The 26,161-nt window shown below is 37.0% G+C and overlaps 1 protein-coding gene across 1 annotated transcript in view; it reads right to left on the bottom strand.

Moving 5' to 3' along the window:
• Positions 1-26,161, bottom strand: part of KCNK2 (potassium two pore domain channel subfamily K member 2) — a 77,500-nt gene that overhangs the window by 32,919 nt on the left and 18,420 nt on the right. The gene's annotated exons all lie outside the window — the stretch shown is intronic.

The raw sequence follows: 26,161 nt of genomic DNA, 5'->3' as shown, positions 1-26,161 counted from the left end.
CCAACCTGGTGAAATAGCTAGAAAATTCCTATTCCACTTTTTACAAATAGGTAACTGAAGCACAGGGGGAAGGCAAGTCCAAAATTCTCTAGATCATTTAGGTCTGTAACTCACACCAAATCTGTGGCTGAGGACTACACAATCACATTATATCAACCCTTAACTAGGGAAAGTTTGGCATCTGAAGTCTTCAAAGAACCTCCATCATGCTTGTTTGAGGCCACACAGAAATCTGTTGTGCATACTTACAAAATCTATGGAGTCTCTTTCTGTCAGGGCCAACACACATGCACGTGTGCAGGCACATACATTCTGCATCACAGCACAAAAGAATTTGAAGGCTGAAGAAAGACAAAGACTATTTGCAAATCTGAATACTTGGATGAACTGCATGTTAATATCCTTGCAGTGAAAGCACAATATTTCTGTGTTACACACATACAGATTCTTTCACACATGCACATACTATAACTGTATCTTACAGCCACTGCTCACAAGCTGTTGCCTGTGGATCCCATTACGGGCATGCAGCTAATGCTCCTCCTCCAAGTTAATTCTTCAATTTAAAAGTTAAATACTTTTCTGAACATGCAATTGATGTAATTGTTGCATGAACCTTGCTGAAGGAAGTGCCCTGTGCAATAACACAGAGGGGAAGGTACCTCTGTCTTAAACTGCAGTTCGCTATGAAACTGAAAATCTCTGCTAGTTAAGCATAATTTCTTTATCACTCACTATAGCTTCTAGAAGCCAATTCTTTTCGGTTTAGTCAGTGGTTTGGGAACCATGTTGTCACAAAGTACTGCTCTTTACTTAGTATCATTGCTCAACACAGCACTCCCTTTGGTATTACCTGGATTCCAACCTAGTGAATTCTGATTTTTAGCATTAATCCATAATTCTGTGTCACAGAAATGTCAATATTTTTTTACTGTTAATTTATTTTTTTTAATGTCTTTTGCTCTCTACAACTACCTGAGAGGAGGTTGTAGTGAGGTGGGTGTTGGTCTCCTCTCCCAAGTGATAGGATGAGAGGACATGGCCTCAAGTTGCACCAGGAGAGGTTTAGATTGGACATTAGGAAAAGTTTCTTTACTGAAAGAGTGGTCTAACATTGAAACAGGCTGCCCAGGGAAGTGGTGGAGTCACCATCCCCGGAGGTGTTCAAAAAACATATTGATGTAGCGCTTCTGGACATGATTTAGTGGGCATGGTGGTGTTAGGTTGATGGTTGGACTTGATGATCTTAGAGGTCTCTTCCAACCTAATGATTCTATGAATATATATTATTTTGAAGGTTATAATGTTCTGTCTCAAGCCTGAAAAAAAGACATTTTATTTAAAAAACCTCTCAATTACAATATCTCTCTTTTTCAACTATAAATAATAACAGGAAAACACAGACTGACATTAATAAAGTGTGTAATATTCAAGAATTGACAAGACAGAGGCTGATCTCCTTTCAGCGGCTTCTTTTCATCTGTGTTCTGTGGGAGCAGTAATCAAATCAATAAAACTTCTTTTAAAAGAACAGGCTATAAATATTCATATAAAGTAAGTTTCCTTCAAGTCAAAATGCTGTGCTGGAGAGGTTAAAGAGCATTGTAAGGAAAGTATCTGTATGGATACAGAAGCTGTTGCAATATTCAATAACTCACATTCAGTTGCTAAGGCAATTTCTCAAGGAACTGGCTAATAATTGTTAAAAGACTTTTAAAAGCTTAAACATCAGTTCAGATAGCTCTGCCTCCCAGTACAGGTTCTTCATTTCATTCAGCTGTCACATTGCCCAGTGAAGAGCACCTACTTCTCATCATAGCAGGACTTCTGTCCCTTTTTAAATTATTTCCTTTTTTTGTTGTTGTTGTTAACGCTTGCATTCATTTTACCTCTAATTCTTATTCTAGCAAAATTGATTCAGCTCCAAAACCCAAAAACTCCCACTTGCTTTTTTCCTTAAGCAAGATTGCCCCATGGGAGCAAGATGTCTGGCTAACACAGCTAGCAAAAACATAATGTACTTTAAAGTAAGAAATTAATAGGTTCACAATATCATGAAACTTTTACTACCCACATATTCTTGTCAAGTGTAAACATGTATCAACTGTGACAAAAGGACACTTGTTCTGCACCAAAGTCACGAACGATATCAATGTGTAGATAAAATACATTGATCCAGGTAATCCACAGAAAAACAGGGATTGTGAATTTTAGATGTACTGACAAAAACAACCTATGAATAATTTTTCTGATACTGCAACTTAAACGGAAGTCTGAAATAAGTTTTTTCTAGAGAGTTTAGGGACTTCCTTTTAGTACCTTTCATTTTTGTTCCATATAAGTAATCGGAAAAAAAAAAGGGGGTTTTTTGTTTACAAATAAAACAATTCTTGGGGCTGGGTAAAGCAAGCTCTTGCTGGCCTCTCCATCCCAAGCACAAAGCAAGCAGCATGCTTTCCAGCAGAGGTGAAAACCACCTTGACAGTACACATTTCTGTCTTCCCTACAAATAATAAAATTTGTAGGGAAGCAAAAGTGTTAGCAAATTAAAACTATGGGAGACTTAAAGCAACAAATGAGATGTGAACAGCTAAAATACGTCAAGTCTCCAGCACTTGCCCTTTCTCTCTAGGAGCACCGCTGTTCTCAGAGGTGAGGACAGCCGGTTTCTCTTGTGAAACATGTTCCGTGCCAGCACAGGTATTCTGTAAATGCACCCTGGTTTCAGTGAAGTCACAGATTTAAAACAAGAACTAGAAATCCTACAATCAGCAGACTAGGACCTTGGATCATGTTAAGCTAATAAAACTGGCCAAACTGAATGCAGGTACCACGACCTATTAGGTAAGCTACAATTTTCTTTGTGTCTTTAAACTTTTCTTCATGCACCCTATCTCACCAGGAGACCTTTCACCAGAGTCAGTGTTCAAAAATGCAAATATTTTGCCTCATCAAGTTTTTTTCTGTATGTCTTGTATCTATTTCTGCTTATAAGCTACACATACACAGCCCATATATCCAGCTCATTCACCCTGAATCAGAGACAGGCAAAGAAATTCTGGAGAAGAGAGAGTAGTCCAGGGGAGATAAGAGGCAAGGAGACTGCCAGGAAAGAGAACCTCCTCCTTTGCACATATATAAGTACACAATTGCTTAATCTTAGTAAGACAGGTAAGAAGGAGGGCTCTTCAAGAGAAAAAAAAAAAAATATATATATATACACACACACACATACACTTTATTTTGCACATAATATCAAATAGATGAGTATTTTATGAGCATTTTATTGCTAATAAAAATGCCTCTTGGTGCAGTTAGTCCTAACATATACCAGCATATTAAGAAATACAATTTCCTTAAAGGACTCAAGGTTAAAAAGAAAGCACTCTGAAGATTTTTTTATTCATAGTATTATCTTCTTTAAAAAGAAAATTAGAAATTTTTTTGTCAGTGAGGCTCACCATCAGGTACCTGAAAATGTGAGGTCATTCTCCTATTTCTCTTTTTTTTTTTTTCCTGGAGCAATCTTCACAATTAGGACTAGCATGAACTCTCAAAAAACAGAAAAAATGGACCACCATGCATAAATAGCTTCTACTGACTTCACATTTTGGCTTCTAGCTACTTAAGTGTTATATTCCTGAATAAGCAAAGCAAGTAACATGTTTAACTTTAAAAATGTTTAAATTTATCTCTATTCAGGTAACATTTAAATACCTGAAAGCATGCTCATTCTGTCAGCATATACATGTGTGAAGGTGAATGAACATATATACTTCTTCAAATAAAATTCTTAACATATTTTCAGTTGATTTTCAACACTGTCGTGATGCGGCAGAAATCAATCCTGGAAATCATGCTGTCATCGGCTCTTTAATTTCCCAGAATTTCACTGTATATATCGAAAATCTTCTGTTATAATGTCATTATCCAAGCAACTGAAGAAAGTGCAATTATGAGAATACAAAAATATTTTAAATCCTTCAAAGGAACAAGAACTAACTTCTGCTTCCACAGTTTTCAATTTTTAGTGACTTATAACTAGGCAGGTGTGTGGGTTTGTCCTCTGCAGTGAGTGCTTCTGCAGAAGGCAGTGGAAGATGAGCACTCTGTGGCTCACCAGCATCCTACCAACCCTCAGTACAACTCCATGCCTTCACCCAAGCCCCTTGGTAAGCTGTCACTCTGGAGATTCTCACTTGACCCTTTGGCAAAGACAGAAGTCTAGAGATAGCAATCTATAGCAAAGAATAAAGGTATCTGGCTCTACAAACACAGCTCAGAGTCTTGCTTGGACTATGGGATATGTATAGTCTCCTGAAATCTTTTATGAAATACAGTCTTAATTAGACCAAGCACATCAGCTAAGAGTAAAAAATTATTTATTTATTAAGCAAAGGGAAAATCAAAAGGAAAATAACTTGAGAATCTGTAATCTAAAAAGCTCAGATCATCAGCTCAAACATTTAATGCTCCTCTCCGTCATGGATGTGAGGCAAAAGACATGATCTGTCTCTTCCCTGGCTTTCCAAAAGACCTCCAGGTATTCCCTGACCTTAGATCCTTGTGGAGACTATCAGCCTGCTGTCCTACTTAAATCTAAACTACTTGAGGGCATTTCACACTCTGCAGGGTCAAGCTCTTCTGTTTCTCCATCCTTTGGTGTCTGACAGCCCACATGGAAGCATATCTGAAGCAAACAAAGTCCTGGGTTGCATTACCACTGCCAAACAGTAAAATGGAGTTGGAAAAGGAAAGAGCATCACCTTTGAGGAGTGCATATTGGTGTTTTTCAATAGAAAAGTTTTAGGTTTAATGGATGCAGGTTTGATCTAGTTCCTACTTTGAACAAACACATTCACCTGTACGCCAGTTTTAAAACACAGAAGCATCTATTTTTTTCTCTGTTTCTCCTTGAGTGTCAGTACATCTTGTAAAAGCAATAGCTCCCTTTTCTTCAAAAGCACAATATCTCTTTGAACTGAAAGACAAGGAAAACCATATCCTGAATAAAAAAATACTGTTTCTCTTCCCCTAAAACATGAAAGCATATAGAGATATGGAGAGCACAGCAGTTATGCAAGCTAAGGACAGTAAATCTTAATGACTTTTAAATAGGGCTATTCCTGGTACGAGGACAGTTACATTAAAGTATATCCCATAACCTTATTCAACCTTAAAAATTAAAACAGTAAGATGAAGGTAAGAAGAGTAATATCCATAATAGTATTTTAGCAGATAGCATATATTGATATTCATTTTTCTATTGTTATTATAGCATCCTGAAACGCATTGCAGAAAAGAACGTGTGTTAATTAGCCTCACTAAAGGTCACTACTACTCCATCACTACCAGAAATAAGCAAATAGGAGCTCAGACTCATCCTTTATTATAGGGAAAGTTTCATCAATGTTTTAGCTGCTGTGAATTCCGTATTAGTCACTTCAGTTTAAAATAGTAAATATGCATGGAATTTAAAATTCCTTAGGCTACATTTCAGGAAAAAATCCTGTATAGAGAAAGAAATCTGCACTCGTTTTCTTTAAATGTATTTTGCCCTTTCACACAGCAAATAATATTTGCCAGAAAATATTTATAAGTTTTTTTACAAATATTTTGCAGCAGTGTTCATAAACTGCCTCTGAAGAGCTGAACTGGTATTAAGTTTAACCATGTTTCTATTCCTTTGGGCTTTTAAGACACTTAGAACATTTACATACATAGCTTTTGTTCACACAAATATTTACTAATTTGTTGTTTGTAAGCATTTCCATCCTGAACAGGTATTTGTGTTTATTTCACATACCACCCTGATGGGAAAATGTGAAAACCCAGACACCAGAAGTCTAGGTTAATACAAAAGTATTACTCAGCATACTTTTATCTACACCCTCCACAGGTTTCAGGTTTTATTTAGGAATATATGATCCTGAAAATCACACCAACATTACCAAGACTGTCTACGCTGAAGGGCTTACAAGAAACTAAATGCTGCAAATTAGTTTCTTCAAATTTTTTGGCAAGTAATAATAGCTAATTTTACAGAAGCCTGCATAACAATCACAAATAGAGAAAACAAAGCAACAAAATTGTATGTACTTTCCCCAATCCATATTACTTTCTTTACACTCAGCTTGAACAAGGAAATTAGAATAGCTAATTTTTGTCCAAATACGTAAACAAAATTGTCTCCTGTTTAGTTTATATGGAATTATCACAGAAATATCACTACTCAAAACATTTTGTAACTCCAACTGCTTTTGCTTACATGATCTCATCTTCCTCATGCAAAAAGAACAGAACCTGAGACAATAACTGGGAAAACAGTGAATGTTTTAGAAAAATCCCACTCAAAACCTAAATTAATTTGTTTACACTACAATTGTCTGATTCTACTGAACACTATTCAACCAAGAGAACACCATAATCCTCTGATTATAACAATTACTTTTGCAGCAAGTAATTATAAACTGAAGCCTAACTATTTTTAGCTTGCTTTAACCAGGACTTCTTTTCTGGGACCGGGAATATTTGTAAGAGCAACCTGTATCTGTTTGGTATCTTACAGCTTCATCTGTCAACATAAAAATGGGAAATAAATTGTTTGTTGCCATTTTGTTTTTTCAGCATAGCTCTGTGACTCTTGCTCAGAAAACAACCATTGAATTAATCCTTTATGTTTACATACAGATGAAAGCTAAATTTTCCTATGTCTATTCATATTCCCAAAGACTCGGATTCATTAGTGTAAGTCTTTTGATTCCCTTCTTTAAGTGATCATGTACAAATGTTACGATAGTTGTCATCTGGCATTTTAAATTTTTCCACACCAAAAAAAAAAACGCTTTAGGCTCTCAACTGGCTACTAAGACATTAATGAAATCCCTTCCGCATCCGAGGTGTTGAAGTCAAACAACTTATGCACCACGTATTCCACACACATCCCCCCGCCGCCCAGTAAGACCACAAAAATAACTGCATGTGTTTCTGCAGTCCAACATAAACTCCAATCAAAAGGATCAAACTCTGGGACCTAAGGGTTTTCCATACTATAGTTACTGAAATCAATCTAAAGTAGTACTTCAGTATTCAGAGCATAACAAGAGTACTGCCACAACACCAAAAAAAGGAGAACATCCCATACTGCAAGAATTTTAAGTGAATGAATGGCAATAACAGTTCTTCCGGATGGGACTGTTGGCAATTTAGATCACTACAGTATTACATACATTAAAATACATTAAAATTATTCATAATCAGACTAGAAATATTTTTTCTAAACAATTTTACGTAAATTTAATTTACTCTTAATTCTACAGTTCAGAAGGGTCAAAATAGATAGAAAGTTTTGAACAGAAATAAATGGTTAATGAAATGCCTCCAGATTAAACTTGTTCTCAAAAGAAATATTGTTCCCAAATTGTATTTTTGTACTAGAACACAATCGTTATATATGCCTTCTAGAGGAAGTCACAGAAGTGGAGCTAAATGATCCAAAGCTGTCTCTAATGGGAATAGCCATTGTGAAAATGGGTAGATACAGGACTCACATGCAGCCATGCTCAGGAAACACAGAGAATATACAAAGATTCTATGTAACAGTAACCTATTCCTTTCGTGTCTTATTATATTCATGCAGCATACACATACAAAAAAAATAGTTAGATGCAAGAGATGCATCTTTCCTTCTTGTTACTCAGTTCAAGAAAACTGTTCCAGACATTAGCTCATACTAAATCAAAGTGCTCCAGAAATACAGTAACAGTTATTTTCATGAATGCATATTAGTGTATTTAAGTATAGAAGATACGCCCTTCCAAAAAGATATTAAGACTGTGCCTTAAACACTTCTGCCTTCAGGATCTGTACATACAGGTTAGAAATACATGCAGACAATAATGAAAATAGACCAAATCATGAGTTTGCATTCAAAGAGCCAGTCTCATATCTCTGGAGGTGAAAAAAAGGAATCAAATTTTTAAAATCAGAATCCTCAACATGGGTGCATAACAACCCTCAAAAAAACATGTACCAGAAAGCGTTTTGGAAGTGAAATTTCTGGTTATCTATTTTGATGAGATGCTTAAGTACTTGGACATCATAAGATGTTGATCATGAAACACATGAATCACCTTCCTTATCTTGAGAAGATTTTTGCCAATTAAAAATGCAAATCAGCTACAAGAACAGTATAACAACTTTCCAGATATCTCTAAAAAAAAAATTCTACCTTTGAAACTAAGTATACTTTCAGATGTGTATTGACAAAAAAAAAAAAAGGTATAACCATTTTAAGTATACATTTAACCATCTCAAAATAGCTAATGCCCTCCCAATTCTCCAGGCAAAGAACAGACTGCAAACTGGAAATAAGCGTATTCAATACTACAGAGACTAACTGGCTCTATATACCACAATTCTTTCCCTGCACATCTTAAAAAAAATAAATCTACTGCATATGACTAAGCCACTTGATGCTACTTCTTCTGTCATGAACAATAGCCTCCAGATGCTCATTTTCATATATCAGTAGAACTGGGGGGTGTGGGGGGGTGTGGGGGGGTGCAGAATTATAAATCTGATGTCTGCAGTGGAGAAATACAATCTGCATTTAACAGAAGCTGGCATAGAGCTTTTCAGTGCCACCCTCTTCAGCCAAAAACTACATTGTGTACCTCAGCTGTGCCATACCACCCTGTGCTCAGAAACTCTTGGTTAAACTACAGAGTCCTAATAAGCATCTAGTGCACAACCGGTCTTTCTTACAGCACTGTCATCATAATTTTGATGAACTGAGAATCTTGAAACTACCACACAAACGGAACACTCAATTGAACAATTTAGGCTAGGAAATACAGGATTCCACAAAAAAAATATCCTCAAAACCAGAACTTTTCTCCAGTCAATATATCATCTTTGCACACAGCAGCATTTTGTCAACAACAAAAAAAAAAAAGTTAATCTGTTTCCTTATTTGGCATCAGTATTTTAGGATGCAGGCCTGCCTGTAGCAACCATGGAAGACTAGGAGAAACCGGGCAAGCAATATAAGAGTGAAGGAAGTTCAAATCAAATTTTTAGTATTGGACAAAAAAAGCTGCACATTTCGAAGTGGCTAATGTTTCCCTTTTACTATCTCACTCATTTTAACTGCTACCACTCTCAAGCTGGTTTGAGAACAAAGATCTCCTTGCAAAATTATTGTCATACATCAAAAAATTCAGAGCTCAAATCTGGATATATACCCTGGCCTTTGGACAGTCATGTAATAAAGTTAATTAAGAATATAAATTATAATGCAACTTCTTCGTGTAAGAGCTCCCTGATGAACAAAATCAGCTATTTAAAATTCCTCCATGTTGTTCGTGCACAAAAAGAAAACCAGACTCACTGCTAACTCCATTCCTTTTCTTCAGAGAAGCCACATGAGTGTCCTTTTTGTCCCCACTGTATTTCTAAGCAGGCACAAAGGATCGGCCTGGTCACTTGCCATTCCCTGGTTTTACTCTTCGCATAACTGTTTCTGGCTTCACCTACCACTAACCCCTGTGCTGCTTGTTATCTTCTGACACGAAGGAGGAAACTGCATCTTTTAGCCAAGTGACGTGAGATGTCCCATCTAAGGAGGCTCAAAACAAGGAGAACATGAATAGTAGAAAGAAGGGGTTTTTTCACCCATTGTTACTGAATTAGCTTTCCTTTATTTGCTCCCACGCTCCTACCACAAACACCTTCTTTGGAGAAGGCTGACAAACTCTTGAGTTCCACAGAATCTAGCTCCATTAAAACCTGTCTGACCAAAAATGAGACCAGGATCCAGAGCTCAGCCAGAGGCTCTGACCGCAATACCAATCCTCTGCAAAGTTCCTAAGAAAGTATCTTATAAAAGCTGGATATATTTAGTTTTCACAGAATCACAGAATGGCAGGGGTTGGAAGGGGCCTCTGGAGATCATCTAGTCCAACTCCCCTGCCCAAGCAGGTTCACCTAGATTTTTTGTACCAGAGATTAGACCTGCATAAACTAGAACGCTGCTCAGGGCTTCAAAAATTCCCAAGAAATTCCTTAGAGATATTACATAAACCAGTACTATTCTCAAACAGACTGATAATATTCATCCAAGATCACTCCTGCTATTGCCCAAATCAAATGTCTCCCCTGACAGTCAAGCTTACCTGTCAGTCAAGAGCTTCACAACGAACAAAACTGCAGAGCACGAAGTGCTGCAGACCCCCTCCCACCAGGTGGGGAAGTATCAGGGCAAAGAGGAGAGGACCAAAGGTGTCACCATATCAACACCACAAGCAACTAGGTCACATAGCCTTGGTGCAGCCATTTGTCTGTGAAATTATCTGTTACCCCAGTTCAGACTGGAACTGCAGACACCAGAGGTTTTAAATTAGTGTCTACTTATATACTCGTTAAGGGACTCGTTTGTACCTTTGCATCCCAGAGATAAATACATACAATTACCAATGTATATCAGCTACATGTGAAGTAACACTCAACACCCAGAAGGAGATCTTAGGTACACAATTTATATATGAGATATCTGATTTCTCACAGCTGGTCAGACTCTCTCCTCTTTGCATTAATTTGAAAAGAAATCTCTGCATGAATAAAAAGTTGTTAACATACATTTACTTGTCTGGAGGTGGGAACAATAAGTGACTATTAAAAGATAAAGCCATAAACTGCTTGTAGAGATGCCAACATACACACACACACACACACATATATATATATATGTTTAAAAGACCTTGATGCAAATACATATGTGTAAATATAAGTTCATATCTTTAAAAATACATTATTTGTGCAGTTCACAAATAAAGAACTTTGTTTTACACAGATTATGTTATACTGTTCTTCCTGCCACATGGCTGAGCCATGGTATTGTAGCCAAATACCAGGAAATCTTCATATTCTTGCATGCAACAAGACATATCCTTCTGGAAAGCTTTCGCTGTTCCAGTAATTTTAGCTCCCATTAGCTCTGAGCAAGCTGAGGTAAGTTATGGGAACACCTGTGGCTGCCCTACAACACAGCTACCAGGAGCTAAATCACTCCGCTATTAGAACAGGTGTGAGAAAATCTCCAAAACCTTCCAGTGCAGAATTACCTTACTAAGTTGGACTTGAAACTTATCTGCATAGTCAGCTGGGACAGTATATGCAGCACTCAAAGCAGCACAAAGGTCTGAACTCAGCATCTGTGCACCAAGTCACCAGTTTTGAGTGGGACTTCAGTGGAAAGTGTCCAAAATACAGTAAGCGTGGGTAGCAACTGAGCCATTGGTGAAGTACACAATAGCTGATTTCTGTACTTACATGCTTTCAGGACACTGAAAGCCAAAGAATTGATAGAAACATACAATTTCTACGAAAAACAGAATTTTGATATGTATATGAAAAGACAAGGATTGGCAGAGGACTTTAGCAGTATCAAAATAAACTCATCAGAATCTAATGTGTAAGAAAGAAAACTAGAATGGTATTGATTTGAAGAAATACTAAAGAATATATAGCCAAGTAACCTAGAGGTAGTTTCAGTAAAACTACCTTTATGCTGCACCCGGGTGGTATTTCCCAGATTGAAGGTACATTTTTTAAATACCATTTTTTCCAGCATTTTTAAAGCGATTTGTATTAATGTGACCACAGAGTGCTTCACAGGAAGCCCAAAATGTCATGACTACAGAAAGACTTCAGAAGCATATGCCTCTGAATAGACTGAAAACAGAAGAGTGGAAAATTCTGAGGTCAGACATCGCTGAACTCACAAATACTGAATCCAGCTGTAAGACCAGGTATGTCTTATCTTCTCCTAGCCTCAAAATCATCCCTTTTCCACCAGAGTTCTCCAAGGTCCCGACCCACAGAGAACCTCCTCATGCTCCTCAAGTCAGGCATATGCCTGCAGTTATTTGTAGGCTCAGGACCCAGCATTTTAACTACACCACATATCACACATGCATTGTTTTTAAATGTTCATGATGGGATATGATTCCATCTGACTCATGTATAGATTTACTAACTGTATGCATCAATACTGTCAAATACTGTCAAATCTGCTTTTCTCTCTGTAACCTTCAGATTTTAATTTCCCTAGAAATTCCTTTGTGATTTAGTATTTAGCTATAGTGTTAATGGTAGTGCCATATGCAATATACTATGTGACAGATTTGTTACTAGGAGCTCGCAACTGTACTAGCCCCAAAACTAAGGTTTTAAAATGCTTCATGATAAAAAGAAGCAGTTCCAAACGGTGCCACTTGCTGTCTCAAAGCCCCTTCCTCACCCAAATGCAGGCTGCAGCCTTCCCTGGAGAGGTGTTCTGCTAGTTTTGCAGTTATTTTTCCAGGTGAGTTCAGAGGGAGGACAAACAGAAAAGGAGATAAGAAAGGTGGGTGTAGATGAACCTGAGATGAAAAGGATGTTAGAAAAAGACGGGGAAAGAGAGTGCTGGAGAAAGCAGCCAGCACAGGATGAAGAATGCCCACTTGGGCTTCCAGACAACTCAGAGGAACATCCCATCTTTGATGCTTACGGTAGGTGTCTTCTGTTTACAATTTCTCCAAAGGCTATATGCCAGGGAAAGGCATAATATCCCCAGAGTCAGAACACCCTTTGGACTATTCTGTGTCCAGTGGTCCCTCACCAATAAAGCATTCACCATCCCAGCTGCTTTTTCAGCTTCTCCTGCTATGATTTTTTTGGTGTGAGTTAATAAGCAGATCTCTGTGGGGGCATTTTCACAGAGGACTGCAGCTGAAGTTTCCATCCTCTCTCTGTGTGACTACTTAGCAACATGCTGTTCTAACAAGCATCTGGTAATCTTTCACGTCTTCCAACAGCTTTCAATACTTCATTCCTCTATCCCATCACTAGAGATGGGTGCTTTAAGTAGAACATAAAAATCTATCTTTCGACAAATCCTGAACTTTCTGGACAAGGATGAGAATGGAGTAGTTCTGTCTTTACATCCAGCACATGAACCATCTTACAGTTGTAGGAGCGCAGGGCCAGCCAGTGGCAAGCTGCCATGACATATTGCCCTTCTGAAACATACCACAGCACATATCCTCAGCAAAGGCACACTGCTCACTGCTGCATGCATCCTGGCTGGCAGGGAACTCCCACATGCCCAAGACCAGCAGGCTGCTTTCATGATGGGTAACTTTATATATTCATACATACGCAAATGCATTCAAACATAGGGTTCACAAAGCACCACGGTGTAAAGCTACCCACTCAAACATGATGGGCTAGTTTCTCTCAAAGTCAAATACAAAACTTCTTGATGCTAACGAGAGCTGAATATGGCTCCCATCCTATCAGCCATCTCTGTTTTATTGCTAGTTCTAGGGTTAAATCCTCATGTTTCTTTCTTTGATTTCTACCTCTCTTGCCGTATCATGGCTGCAGAGCGCAGGACTTGGTCAGCCAGCCAGAACCTGGAGAAAGGACATCTCTAATGTGGAAGCCAATGTATTACAAATCATTGTCTCGACTGACAAATAATTTTGACTGCTTCATTATGTTTTATGAATCATATCTCTAAATTCATTTATTCTAAATCTGATCTCTTATTTTCAGCATATTACTGAAAGAGTGATTATCTCTAGTTCTTATAAGTTACCACTCATGAGGAAATATTAGACAACCAGCAAGGTTGAGGTGCTCTAACTATCAAACAGAAAAGATGGGGGGAAAAGAAAAAAGTGGTAACACACCACTCCTATTGTGCTTGAAGGAACTATATTCCTGCCTTCTTTACACATCACTATTTCAGTAAAACAAAAAAGCTGAACTTAAGATATCAAATGACCATTTCTGTTGTAAGCTCTAATACATCAAGCTCCAAGACTAGGTATCTGCCACCTGCAATTCCTGCAACTCCACCCTTTAAAATGGAGCACAAGCCTTGGTCTCCGCAACACACTCATGTTCCTTCATACTGCAAAAATCTACTGCACAAAGTCCCAAATTGATACTGTATACTTGAACATGCAATTCAGGCTTCTCACCCCACCAGTGAAGCACTCCATGCAAACATTCGTCTCTGCTGCAAATAAGTGAATGAAAATAAAAAGAAAGAAGGAAATGTTGGTATCTTACCCTGTACACAAACCCAAAGTCAACTGGTTTAGTAGGATACTTTTTTTTCCCTTTTTATGCCAGATGTACAAAAATCACTCTACTGATAATACTGCAGCTTCAGAGGCACCTATAAATCTATTATATTTATATAATAGGTTTATATTTATATATATTTTACAAGACATCTAGCAATGAAATCTTTAATTCTTGCATTTAAGTATCTTCACTCTTATCTAACACCATTTTGAGATAAATGTTCTTCTAGTAGCAACTGCTCAGTTATACTGTGAGTGCATTTCTGATGGCACTGACTCACTTCTTCTCTAATTATTGCTGCAGAACCACACTGGTTACCATGTGTTTTACCCAATCATAAGAAAAGCATAGCTTGAAGATTGCAAGATAAAAACACAGAGCAAAGAGTACAGAATAATGACTTCTCTAAGTCTTCACTGACCTATAGTGGACAAAAGGGACTATCAGTTTACTTGAACAATCAAACCCACGTTTCATATTTGCCTGTAGACGTGAAAATTCTCAACAATTTAACAGCAATGACTAATTAGCAGTCAAAAGTTCAGACGAGAGCATGCAATGCTTACAAGTACAGACTTAACAGCTATTTACTAGGATGAAAAATATATTAATAAGAATCTGTCAGATTCACACAAATTATCTACAAATCATCTCACAGCAAGATAGAGTATCTCAGGCAAATGCAAACCTAAATTACACCTTTATGTAGCCTAAGAAAATACCACTTCAGGGCTCAGCTGAAGCTCAACAAATACCATGAGACAGACAAAAATTAGAAATTTCTCAGTCTCAAGGATCTATAACGGAGCAGTGAATCAGATAACTGATTCTTGTTCTGGTAAGCACATTTTCTCTGGCTGGTTCTTAACCAGACAGCAGACAGACATATATGATCAGAGGAGTTCTACTTTCTCAGGCTGTTGAATTACACTTTCCAATTACATTGTCCAATGTGTGGCGCAAGGTTTACAGCCCTTAATATATCTCCTTTCACATCCAACACCCTTTCTCATATCAGAGAAAGAACAGAGCAAGCCAGAGAGCAAAAGTTTCTTTGCCTTCACCAGGAGCACTGCCATAGCTGTCGGTGCCCTAACACTTCCTGAACTCTAGCAAACATATTTTCCTGCACCCATTTCTCCAAGCAGCAATCATGGTTGTTTATCAAAAGCCCAGATGCTGGGGTTTTTGCAAATAACCTGTGCTTTTCTGATCAGAATTAGTTTTATCAATCTGTGGTGCAACAAAACCATGAAAACCACAATGCTGGCAGATTTCTAAAAGCATTTTGCAACATCAAGTGTGTTTCAGCATATTTATGTCCAAATCTAAGACTACATTCAGACTGCCAACATGACTTTAGAGTGGGTGCCAACAATATCTAATCAAAGATTAAGCCATCAAAATTACTAAAGTTATTTCCTATAGAGAATGTTACCTACTTAAAAGCCAAAGTTAGAGGCTTTAATAGCTCTGACATTGCTTTATCTTATTTAACTAAAAGATTATAGAGCAATATTAAAAGATCCACCACTAATTTGAAAAAAGTTTCAGCCTTTTTAAGTTAGTTTGTTGGGGGGGGTTGTGGTTTTTTTTAAACAGTATTCAAATACCACATAGAACAAGATTATGTAAATTAGTGGCACAGATCCTTAATCTGAGAGAATTTTGATGCAGAAATTTTTCTTTATTGCAGAGCTAGAAAATAAAAAATAGCAATTTTAACTGTATATTTTAAGTTACCTCTCTAACATGTCATCAGTTAAACTGAGCAATACAGGCATTTGGGATACTTGATCATATTGTTACCATTATGACCCAAAACACTTGCTTCAAAAAGTCTGTGATCTAAATAAACAAGACAGACAAAATAGCACAACAGCAAAGTGGTCAGAACAGTGGATGGCAAGCACCATGCTGGTTCCACAATAATTTGTTTGCTGTGATGCATCACACAGCTAAAAGCCTCAAAGACCTGTGAACCAAGGTCATTCTTCCATCCATGTTTTCCCCAAAAACTGTTTTGTGCCACGCTACCCAAAGAATGCAGGTAAACTGAGCAACTTATTATTAATATATGATCCAATGGTATAATTTCAAAATGAAAATCTACAAAAATTACAGGTGAACAAATAATCCTCACTATAGCTAATCTTTGGGGTTGAAGAGGAAAAAAGACAACTAAAACATCCTGAATTTGGACAAGAAGAAACAGCAGCTGTAGGTAAGAGGAGGGAATTTCCTTCCTATGCAGTCTCTCCAGATGGTGAAAGTTTTCACAGGTTAACAAAGTGCCAACATGTAATAAAAGCAATCTGATCCTTCAAGTATTTATCTTTACCCAAAAGAAAACTTTCCTGTACTAAAATAAGTTGTACAACTAACCCCAGTGACAGAAAAGACTTTATTGGTTAGACCCACAAGTGCCAAGCATTTCATTCAAATTATATGCCTGGAGAGTGGAAGCAAGATGAAAAATCTATACAGCAAAAGGTGGTGATAGCAAGGAAGCAATTATTTAGAAGTAACAATTGGGGCCTGGCTATCTGAAACAAGATAGGACCCAAGAGCGTGTACCAAATTTTTCCATTTGGTTAAAATTTCAGGCATCCTCATGACATTCTGACAAATAAGAAACATCATTAACATTTTCAAATAATGTCATCTTTAACCATATAGTCTTAACACTGGACACCAGAACATAAACATACATTTTATAGAAAAGAATAACAAGTTTTGTGAAAGGAAAAAAATGTAGTTACATTCAAAATATTAAGAAAAAAAAAAAAAAACCAACAACAAAGCACCTTTGCCTTGATGGATTTTGGAATTCTCAAGATTGGAATTCTTTTTGCTACTCAGACTGATTTATACTTTTCACTTATTTATCTAAATATTAAATTAATACTTCTGTACCCACAGTATCTGAGCATATTGAATTACTGATTTCAGATGGACAATTGGTTTTGACTAAGGATCCCTGCAGGTAAGGGAGAATAACCGGCACCATGATTACCATCAAATTCCTGTCCAACAAGTGAGGCTTGAATTTACACAGTTTGCATCGTTGCTATGAAACATCCACAGTAAAGATGTCCAAATGAAGTAATGTCTTTTCTTTAATTATACTTGGCTTTCTCTAGGCTCTGGTTACTGGTCCAGCAAAACACATCAGAATCCCACACAATTGCAGAAAAGGGAGAAAAGCACATCTCTAGTAAAAGCTACAACTGTGAAACTATCTGCAGATTTGTTCCCACAGAACCAAAAGGCCAAAAACTTAGATGCTAATCTCTTACTAACATCAAAGGCTATTTCTAACTGTTTCTCTTAAAAAAAAAAAAAAAAAAAAAAAATCCATCTGAGACAGTCTTAGCTGGAATAGGATGGCTTTCAGAAAGTAAATTAACTACAAGGGGAAAAGTGTTATTCTTCCTGATCCTGCTGTGCAAGTCCAGACTAAAATTTTAACCACTACTGTTCAATACAAGAACACCTTGAGAAAGAGAGCAGCTCATCATGTTTTACAGGCTAACAGTTGTACTAACACACATATTTACTTGCTTTTAGCTAGTATGTAGCAGACAATTGTCCTTCCTTTAGCCTACATCGCACTTCTTCCCACCTGGAAAAGCATCTAACTATTTATTGGTGAAACCCAGCATGACCAGGAAAGGGTAGGTAATGCATATATAAGGGTTTTCTACACAGTCACCTAAAATCTGCATCCCGTGAGTCCTTTTTACCACCTAACTTACTATTAACTTGCAACAGACAGGTGTCTTTTGTAAATGTCTGTTCCTACCAAACAAAAAACTGAAGCCATCAGAACAGCACTTTTGTACTCAACAATTACACTTGCATTAGCAGTTCAAGTCAGTTTTTATCACTTTTTTACCTTCTTTATCTTAAGCACTGCATAGGCAGACTATACGCATGTTACTACTAGCTTGTACTCCTAAAAAATATGGCTTTCTAACACACACTGAGATGTGAGCCACAACGTTGCTTGCAGTCATACAGACTGATGCAGATCTCGCTAAAAAGGATGACACCAGAGGGTGAGATTTTCCAAAGCACCAGAGGATTCAATACCGCAAAAGATTCGCTGAAAAAAAGTTAATGGATTTTGTTAATTTCCCCTTCGCCTGTATTTCTACCCAGATTCCCTTTTGGTTTTTCAGGTTTTTTAATGGAACCAAGCTGCTGGCAATAATGAGAAAACTATAAAATACAGAGAGCTCTCAGTGTATTAAAAAAAAACCACTTTCATAAAATGCTAACGGATATTCTCATGCGCTGTAGTGATACTTTAATGCTATTTTATTCTATAATGCTGGTGGCACAACACATCACATTTTATATTACTAGCAGTTCACTTTCTCAAGAAATCTTTAAGTCCTTCTAGGCTATCAGTATAAGTTCCTTTTCATATTCTTTAGAGGGGAAAAAAAAAAAAAAAGGGAAAAAAAAAAAGGGAAAAAAAAAGTTATCTTTCAAATATCATTGAAATAGAATCCATCAGGTTTTTAACTCCAGCTGTCAGGGATGGTACAGCCCAGTTTACATGCAAACATTTGCATGAACATGGGGCTAACCTGGTATAAAGCAATAGGCTATTTGTCCAGATTTGTCAAACTGCTCAACAGAAGACCTTCAAGACTTTAGAACCCAGAACTGGTGATAAAGGCACCTAAAAAATGCCTTACTTTAGAAAGTGATCAGTACACAGGAACTCCAACTGGGACAGTCAGCTTCACTTTCAAAGGCTACAGCCCAACAACTCTTATATTATTAGACTCCAAAATTTTTTTTTAAAATCTGGCATTGGTTATGGCTGCCATTCCCTTTTTAAAAGCTGGTCCTGTTTAGCAGCTCAACTAAGCAGTAAGTGCAAACAGCTGCAAATAAAGCAGCACATAATGGTCAACAGCTTAATATGGTCAAAGGGGAACAGATCATCCTGATGGGATATACACATTACAAGCAGGTGCTTTTATTCTGACCTCTAAGCCTTACACACTCTGTGACTTCAATTTTATTACTTCTTGTTTAGTAGAAAAAAACCCTAAAACATTCACTTTTTTCTGTATTTTGCAAAATCCTGTGCCTCTGTTTGCTTACGGGGTTTGAGGTTCTCATAGCTGGTTGCACCACTTCAGATGCAATTATGAAAATAAACAAAAAGGGAAGCAGGAAATAATTTCATTCAACCTAGCATTTTGCAAACAGTGTAACTATATTCAGCAATTCTTCCTGGCGGCCTTTCTTTTATTGATAACAACAAGCTTTCATAACCTGGAAATAAAAATGGACATGATCAGGAGGCTCAGAAACCCTATACTGATCAGCTGGTGATGAGAAATCTGAATAAAGAAAACAAAATCCAGTTCCATTAGCACACTAGCATTAACAGAGTAAGCTGTGAAAATTTCAGTGCTCATTTGCAGTGTAAATTGGGGCCTGTGTCAAACTGATGAATTGACATTTTCACTCCACAGCAAGACCTCAGCAGAACTGCATTAAGTGTAGTCTGTTGTTGAGGAAACTACAGAAGGTACAAGAGTGATGGAAAACTGCATACCTGGCAATTTGTTCTTACACAACATTTTGCTGGTTTTGAGAAAAAGGAGGATTAAAAGGTCAGAATCTACAAGCACATCAAACTGCAAAAATGGTACCTCTTCCTCCTTGCTTTGCACGATCCAACAATAAATAGAGACCACACCAAAATAAAACCATCAGTGCTGCCTAGCAGAAAGCGTATCAATTAAATTAAAAAGGCTTTTTTGACAAAACCAATTTTTAATGAAACCACACCAATGTTGAAAAACATTCCTAGTGGTTGGAAAAAATATTCCAGAATATAAACATAGTTGGAAACTCAGTGTTACAAGAAAAGTAAGTAGCTGGCAGTGCTCTGAATCAGGATTAAAGGACCAGAAATGTGTAAAAGAAGACAATGCAAATAAGATACGAAAAGTGATATGAAATGTCATTGATGCCACCACCTTCCCTAAAGAGACAACATCCCTTTTTACCAGCCACTGCCAAGTTTCTTGTCTGGAATTCAGAACTTACCAGGTCAACAAAAACTCCCTTGTACATTCACACTACTGAAAGGCTACATCACCCTAAGCTTTTCTAATATAGCTAATAATTTAAAGTAACAATATCACCAGAAATATCAGATCCTTTCTGTTATGAGTATGGCCTACAGAACATGCAGGTGCTTGCAATTTACCATATACTTCCACGTCAGATACCTGCATATATTACCTGGGGCTGGTAGGAAAAAATACACTTCTCTGTGTAACTAAAGCTGTGTATCATCCCATAAACTTGCACTTCTTCAAGTTCAGAGCCACCCTTAGTGTTGTTGAGTATTCTAGCATGTGCAGGAAGAAAAAGTGGTCCTCTCCTTCTCTTAGTCTCAGTCATTTTGGTTAGTGAGGCTCAATTTCTTTTCTCTGATTTGCTCATTCAATTTAATTCCATTTTCCTGATATGTAAGTACTCAATGCCTCTGAGCTCTTCATCTGTCATTTCCTTTCAGTTCTTCACCATGGTCCTTCCTCCACCACTGTTCAAGGTTCTCTAGCTCCCAGCAGTGTTATCCTAATTATTACTTCTGAATCTTGGACTGTACAAGTGTTATTTCCTCAGCATTTGAGTCAGATAAGGCCTCTTTCTCACTGCCTGAACAAATGCAGGAGAAAATTGAGGGCATAGTGGTAATACACTCTCTACTCCTTGTTCCTGGGAGAAATAATTATAGAGGAAATCTTGTTTAGTCGCTACTGTCCTGGGAGAGAGTACGCTCAATTCAGATGAAATATTTGGAGAATTTCGTTGCCAAATCCTAACAGGTCTCTCCAGAGCATGAGTGAACCACTACTTGTCAACAGCCAATAACTGGGTCAAATTCAGACACTTTTTCACAGGAGCAACAAAAGAAGCAAAGGAGATAAATTAGAATGGACTAAAAAGCTATTTTAGCTCTAATATCTTCTATTAAGAACAGCAGACGGGGATGGGAAGGTAAGCACAATGCTAACCTGGAGGAAAGATTGAATTCTGAAAAGATCTCAGTGGGACTTTTTTTAAACAAAATAGTTCTTTCTATTGACATTTTATCAGATGAGACATACATATTTAACACTCTTTGAGCATCGATATGAAATTACGGTAAGACAGCAGGAGTTTTCGGTGGAGTCCTCTGCAGAGTAAGATAGAAGGCGCATTTCCACCTCATTCCCCAAAGACCTCTTTAGCATGTCTCTCACTACCACATTTTCATAGACCATAAATCTTAGGCACTCTTTTTCTGCGTTGCTCTGCAACTTGTCTCGTCAAGTGGTTATACTGAGCTTTGCCACACACATATCTCTGCTAGAAGCTGAAATCTGGACACATGCATCCAGGCTACTAGTGGAAGATAAGATCCATGACCTTGCCTTAATGAAACTTTACCTGTGCCTTTGGAAAGGGAACCAAAGAAGATTATTTCAAGATGAGGAGCCTTAAAAGAAACAGGTCCTTAGAAGCCATATACCTCAACGTCCACCATGTAGTCAAGTTCATTTAAGTCGCAGTTCTCAATGAAGATTTGAGTACTGATATGATGGAGAAAATCATATATCAGAGTATTTTTCAGGCAGTGTATTTTATGTTTTTTACTTTTAGGAGTTTTTCACCAATCCCCTCAATCACCTCAGCGTTTCTACTTCACTCTCTTTTGCTTGCTGCTTCTCTCTTCCCTTTCAAATACATAAACAAAAATCACAGTATTTATATTCTGATAAGCAAATTGGAGTAATCTTTTCAAATGAAAATTTTATGCTCATTCTTGATAGCTCTGTTTCTTCTTTGGTGGCACAAACAAACAAACAAAAAAAGAAAACAATTCTAACATAAGTATGTGATGCTTCTTACTTTTCTGAACTGAGGGAATAGATTTTTCAACATCATTTGCAATTTTTTGGTTTTATGATTATCTGACATAACAGGTAACATTTGATTATCAATAATATTTGTCTTTTTATAACATCAACCATATTTTGTATATTTTAGTTATCAACGCATTATTCTGTTACTTTGTACTTCAAAAATGCAGTGAAATGGTGCCAGAAGGGACAGATTTAGCAGCAGGATTTTATTATTGTTTCAAATCAATAAGCAATGTAATAAGACTTTTTAAAATACCCTGCCTTCACAAGTAAAGCTTGTGTCCAGGCAGTGGTAAAATGGCAGAAAGAAGTATTCCTTACAGCAAAATTACATTTGAAGCTACATAACTAATTGCAACTCTAAATGTGACAAATCAAGTTCAGATTTCTACTCAAAAATATTAATCTTTTCTTCAGACTATTTGCTGCTTGCTATTCACAACTGTGCCCTAAAACATAAATATTTACAATTTGTGGGGTTTTTTATTTTTTAAAAAAAGATTCATATCCCTCTACACTCTTTAGTAACAGTTTCTAAGCTTTTGGACCCAAAAAACGTAACTGTATTACCATAGCGTGAAGCTAAGTTGAAGACTTTAGTCATGAGTGAACTTCTCAAGAGATTCAGTTTCCAGTGTATATGAGAAGCTTGGGTTTAAAAATCAAGGGCTGGTTAAAAAATGTGGAAAAGGTCAAAATGAAATTATGTGTTCTTCCTTTTTTGATTTGTAGACACAGCTATTAGCAACTATTGGATCCAGACGTCAATATGGCTGCAAAGCATCCTCAAGTGCTAAGGTATTAATCGAGCTCTGTGAGCTCACCCCAGTGTAGACATGGCTCTCTTTGGAAGGATGCACTCTGGCAAACCACAGTGACCAGTGGAGTTGCTGGCACTCCCGACATGCTTACAACTGCTATTCAAGATACTCCATCTTCCAGGAGTCTGAGTAAGTGCCCTTTCTGCTATATGTCTACTTGCAGTGCTTGAAAAAGTCATTATAGACTGGCTGGAATAGCAGCAGAAATAAAACAGCTATTTTAGATGAAGACCCATAGGAGTCTAGCAGAGGTTTTCATGATACAGTTTCTGATATTACAGTTGACACTACATTTTTTATGTGTGGAGAGAGCAGTCATTTGGGAAACAGCTGCTAAGCTCAAGGCCTTGGCATGTCTACTTTGTTTTTTCTTTTTTCTAGATACAGGTCTCAAGCTTGCAGTAAGAGAGGTCTCCTTTCCTACCCTGCTGCCAATATAAAACTTTCTCAGGCCCTAAGATCTAAGTTCTTTGGGAGGAAGCATGGTGTGCACAGGTTGGGTCTGTATGCCCATTTATGAGTCAAGCTACCTATTGAAGGAAATGATCCAGAGGATAAAAAAACCATGCACAGCACCAACAATGAGCTCTCAGAACAAAAAGAGGTGACATAAAGATTATTTTCCCCTCTTCCTCAGCACTATCTCCAGCATTATGATTGAGTTATCATTTTTTCTTGCTTTTCTCTCCAACTGTCTTTTTCCTTTTCTTTGGACTTGTGGTCTTAGAATAGGACTGACCGGATAATGACATTTTCAAGTAGCGAAATGAAGTACCTTTTGTGCTTTGCAGCATGCACAGTATCCCAGGGAACAATGCAACAATATTTTTCATAGACAATTTTTGCATTCCCATTTCCCCCTGTAACCCTTTTCCCTCTTAGGGACTGTCTGAAACTGCTCCATACACACAGAGTAATCACGTAGTTTCACATTTCTTTGTTAAGATGAGGTATATTTGTTCTAGAAACATAGAACACCTAACTAAGCAAGCCAAACCTATAACCAGTGAGGTCCCTTCCTGAAGGAAGTTTTATGCTGTTGCACAGTAGTAAATGTAAATCCAAAACCAACGCACTCAGACATGGAAAAAAAAAGTTACAAAGAATCTTTTCTAATAAAATCTTGTGAAATTGTTTGACCCTGACTTCTTAAGTATATCCACTTCTTAGGAAAGATCTAGTAGCAGTATGCCAGATTATGTTCTATTAAAACTGAGTTTATTAATTTTATAATATGCACTGTAATATTTATTGGATAACATGAAGGATTATACAAGAATAAAAAACATCCTGTCAAATAAACATCAAGCCATGCTTTCTCGAGCGTTACCTCTACAAAAGTTAGCTGGCTTTGAAGCTCAATAGATTTACAGGTCCCCATAACAGAGACTTTCAGCAGCCTAGAGGAGACCCAGAAGAGTAAGAAACTACAAATGGTCCTGGACTGCTTCCAATAGCCACCAAAATACAGTCAATATTTTTAACTTAAATGTTCATTACTACTGTGATACAATAATAACAGTAACTGTAAAACAATAACTTATTGCTTAGTGAAATGCTAAAGGCTTTATTTATTATCTCGTCTCTCCAGGAACCAAGTACTTGTGGGATGCAAGTGCTACTGTCATTAAAAAAGGTTTGGGAAACACTACCCATAAATAAACTCTTGGTTCCATTTGAATGCCTTGAATTCTGAGATATCACCAGGAGGAGTGTGGGCTAAATGATAAGGTAAAATTATAGTAATAAGAGGTTTGGAAAGCTAGAGAATCTGCTGCAACACTGGAAAGCTATCATTTTCTCTAAATAGTACTAAATCTTTTTTCTTCTGTTCAAGTACTTCTTAAGGAATACAATCTAAAGGACATAATATTTGTAGATTTTATTCATATTTATAAAATCACTTTTACAAATTATTTCTGTCAAGTTGTTTTATGAATTTATAAGGTCCTGTCTTTGTCCATAGAAAGTATCTGTAGTGTTTGGCTGTAACCTATGGCAACTCTCTGGAGATGATCATAAACCACATTTTTAGTTTGAAAAATTAAAATATCAAGTTACATGATAACCGTATGCCCCCTAATTGGAAGGAATGCCTTCATTTTCAAAAGTTTACTTGTATACAAAAAGATACTGCTCTGAACACAAAATCACTTGATGGTACATAATAATATAAAAAATCAGGGAAAGCACACCCAACTTTTACTTTTGTCACCATTTTCCCAGGAAAGTCACAATTCCAAGGGCTTTTCATGACAACTCTGCCTGCTGTCACACCACAAGCCCTGTGAACCATTGGGAAGATGTTTCATAGCAGTAAGACAATGCCAACCCCACTTTGGCTTTCATGTAAGCAAGTGGTCCTCAAGTCCTAAGAAACAAAGCTCAAAACTGCAACTGACTGCAAGTTTCCCATGAGAAAGAGTCTCTGACGAAAAACACAGTCACTCCAAAGCCAAAATATTTTCCAGAAGATTTTTTTTCCCTAGATTTTCTCAGTTTTCTATCACAAAACCTGAAATAAATATTTACAGTTGCCTAGTCTGATTGATTCTGATGACTCTGGTTTGCAGAAATGACATGAAATATTAATTTTCAAATGTATTTCCTATTGGGTTATCTTGCCTCTTGGGGACAGCAGATCTGTGGCCTGGATGCCTTTGCAGATCCTTCTCTCTCCTCTAAGCAGGATTCATGCATGTTTCGGTTGAATCAGGTCAACAAATTAAATCAGGAAACATTTTTAATTAGAAAAGCCTTATTTTCACTTAGAAACAAAATAGTGAAACAAAATGTTCCACTGCTTTAAAATAATTTTTGAGTCATTTAATTCCTTGAACACTTTTCATACATCAACTGTTATCCTTATTCGGAACTGGAAAAAGTATTAAGCACTTTCTACAGAATCACGTATACTTACTGACGACATAAAGTTTTCTGCCTTCAGAAGAGGATAACATAATACTGATCATAAAGCTATCCTTTCCAGTTTCTTGCTTTTCTTGGTTACATTCTGTTAAAATTACATTTTTCAATACTTGTTTTTTTATTATCTTGTGGACCAACTACTATAAAATCACCACATTTGTTACTAACCTTGGGGAGGTAAAAATTTCACTCTGTTTTCTCTAAACCTGTGTTTCAGTTATTCTAGATGTGAAAAAATATTACACATAGATATAATATTTATACATATATATAGACATATATGTAGTCACACAAAATATATAGCACTTATGCACTTCTACATAA

This window comes from Leptosomus discolor, chromosome 2 (assembly GCF_034619465.1).
Source record: "Leptosomus discolor isolate bLepDis1 chromosome 2, bLepDis1.hap2, whole genome shotgun sequence".
NCBI classification, from domain to species: Eukaryota; Metazoa; Chordata; class Aves; order Leptosomiformes; family Leptosomidae; genus Leptosomus; species Leptosomus discolor.
This window is presented reverse-complemented; position numbering and strand designations above follow the sequence as displayed.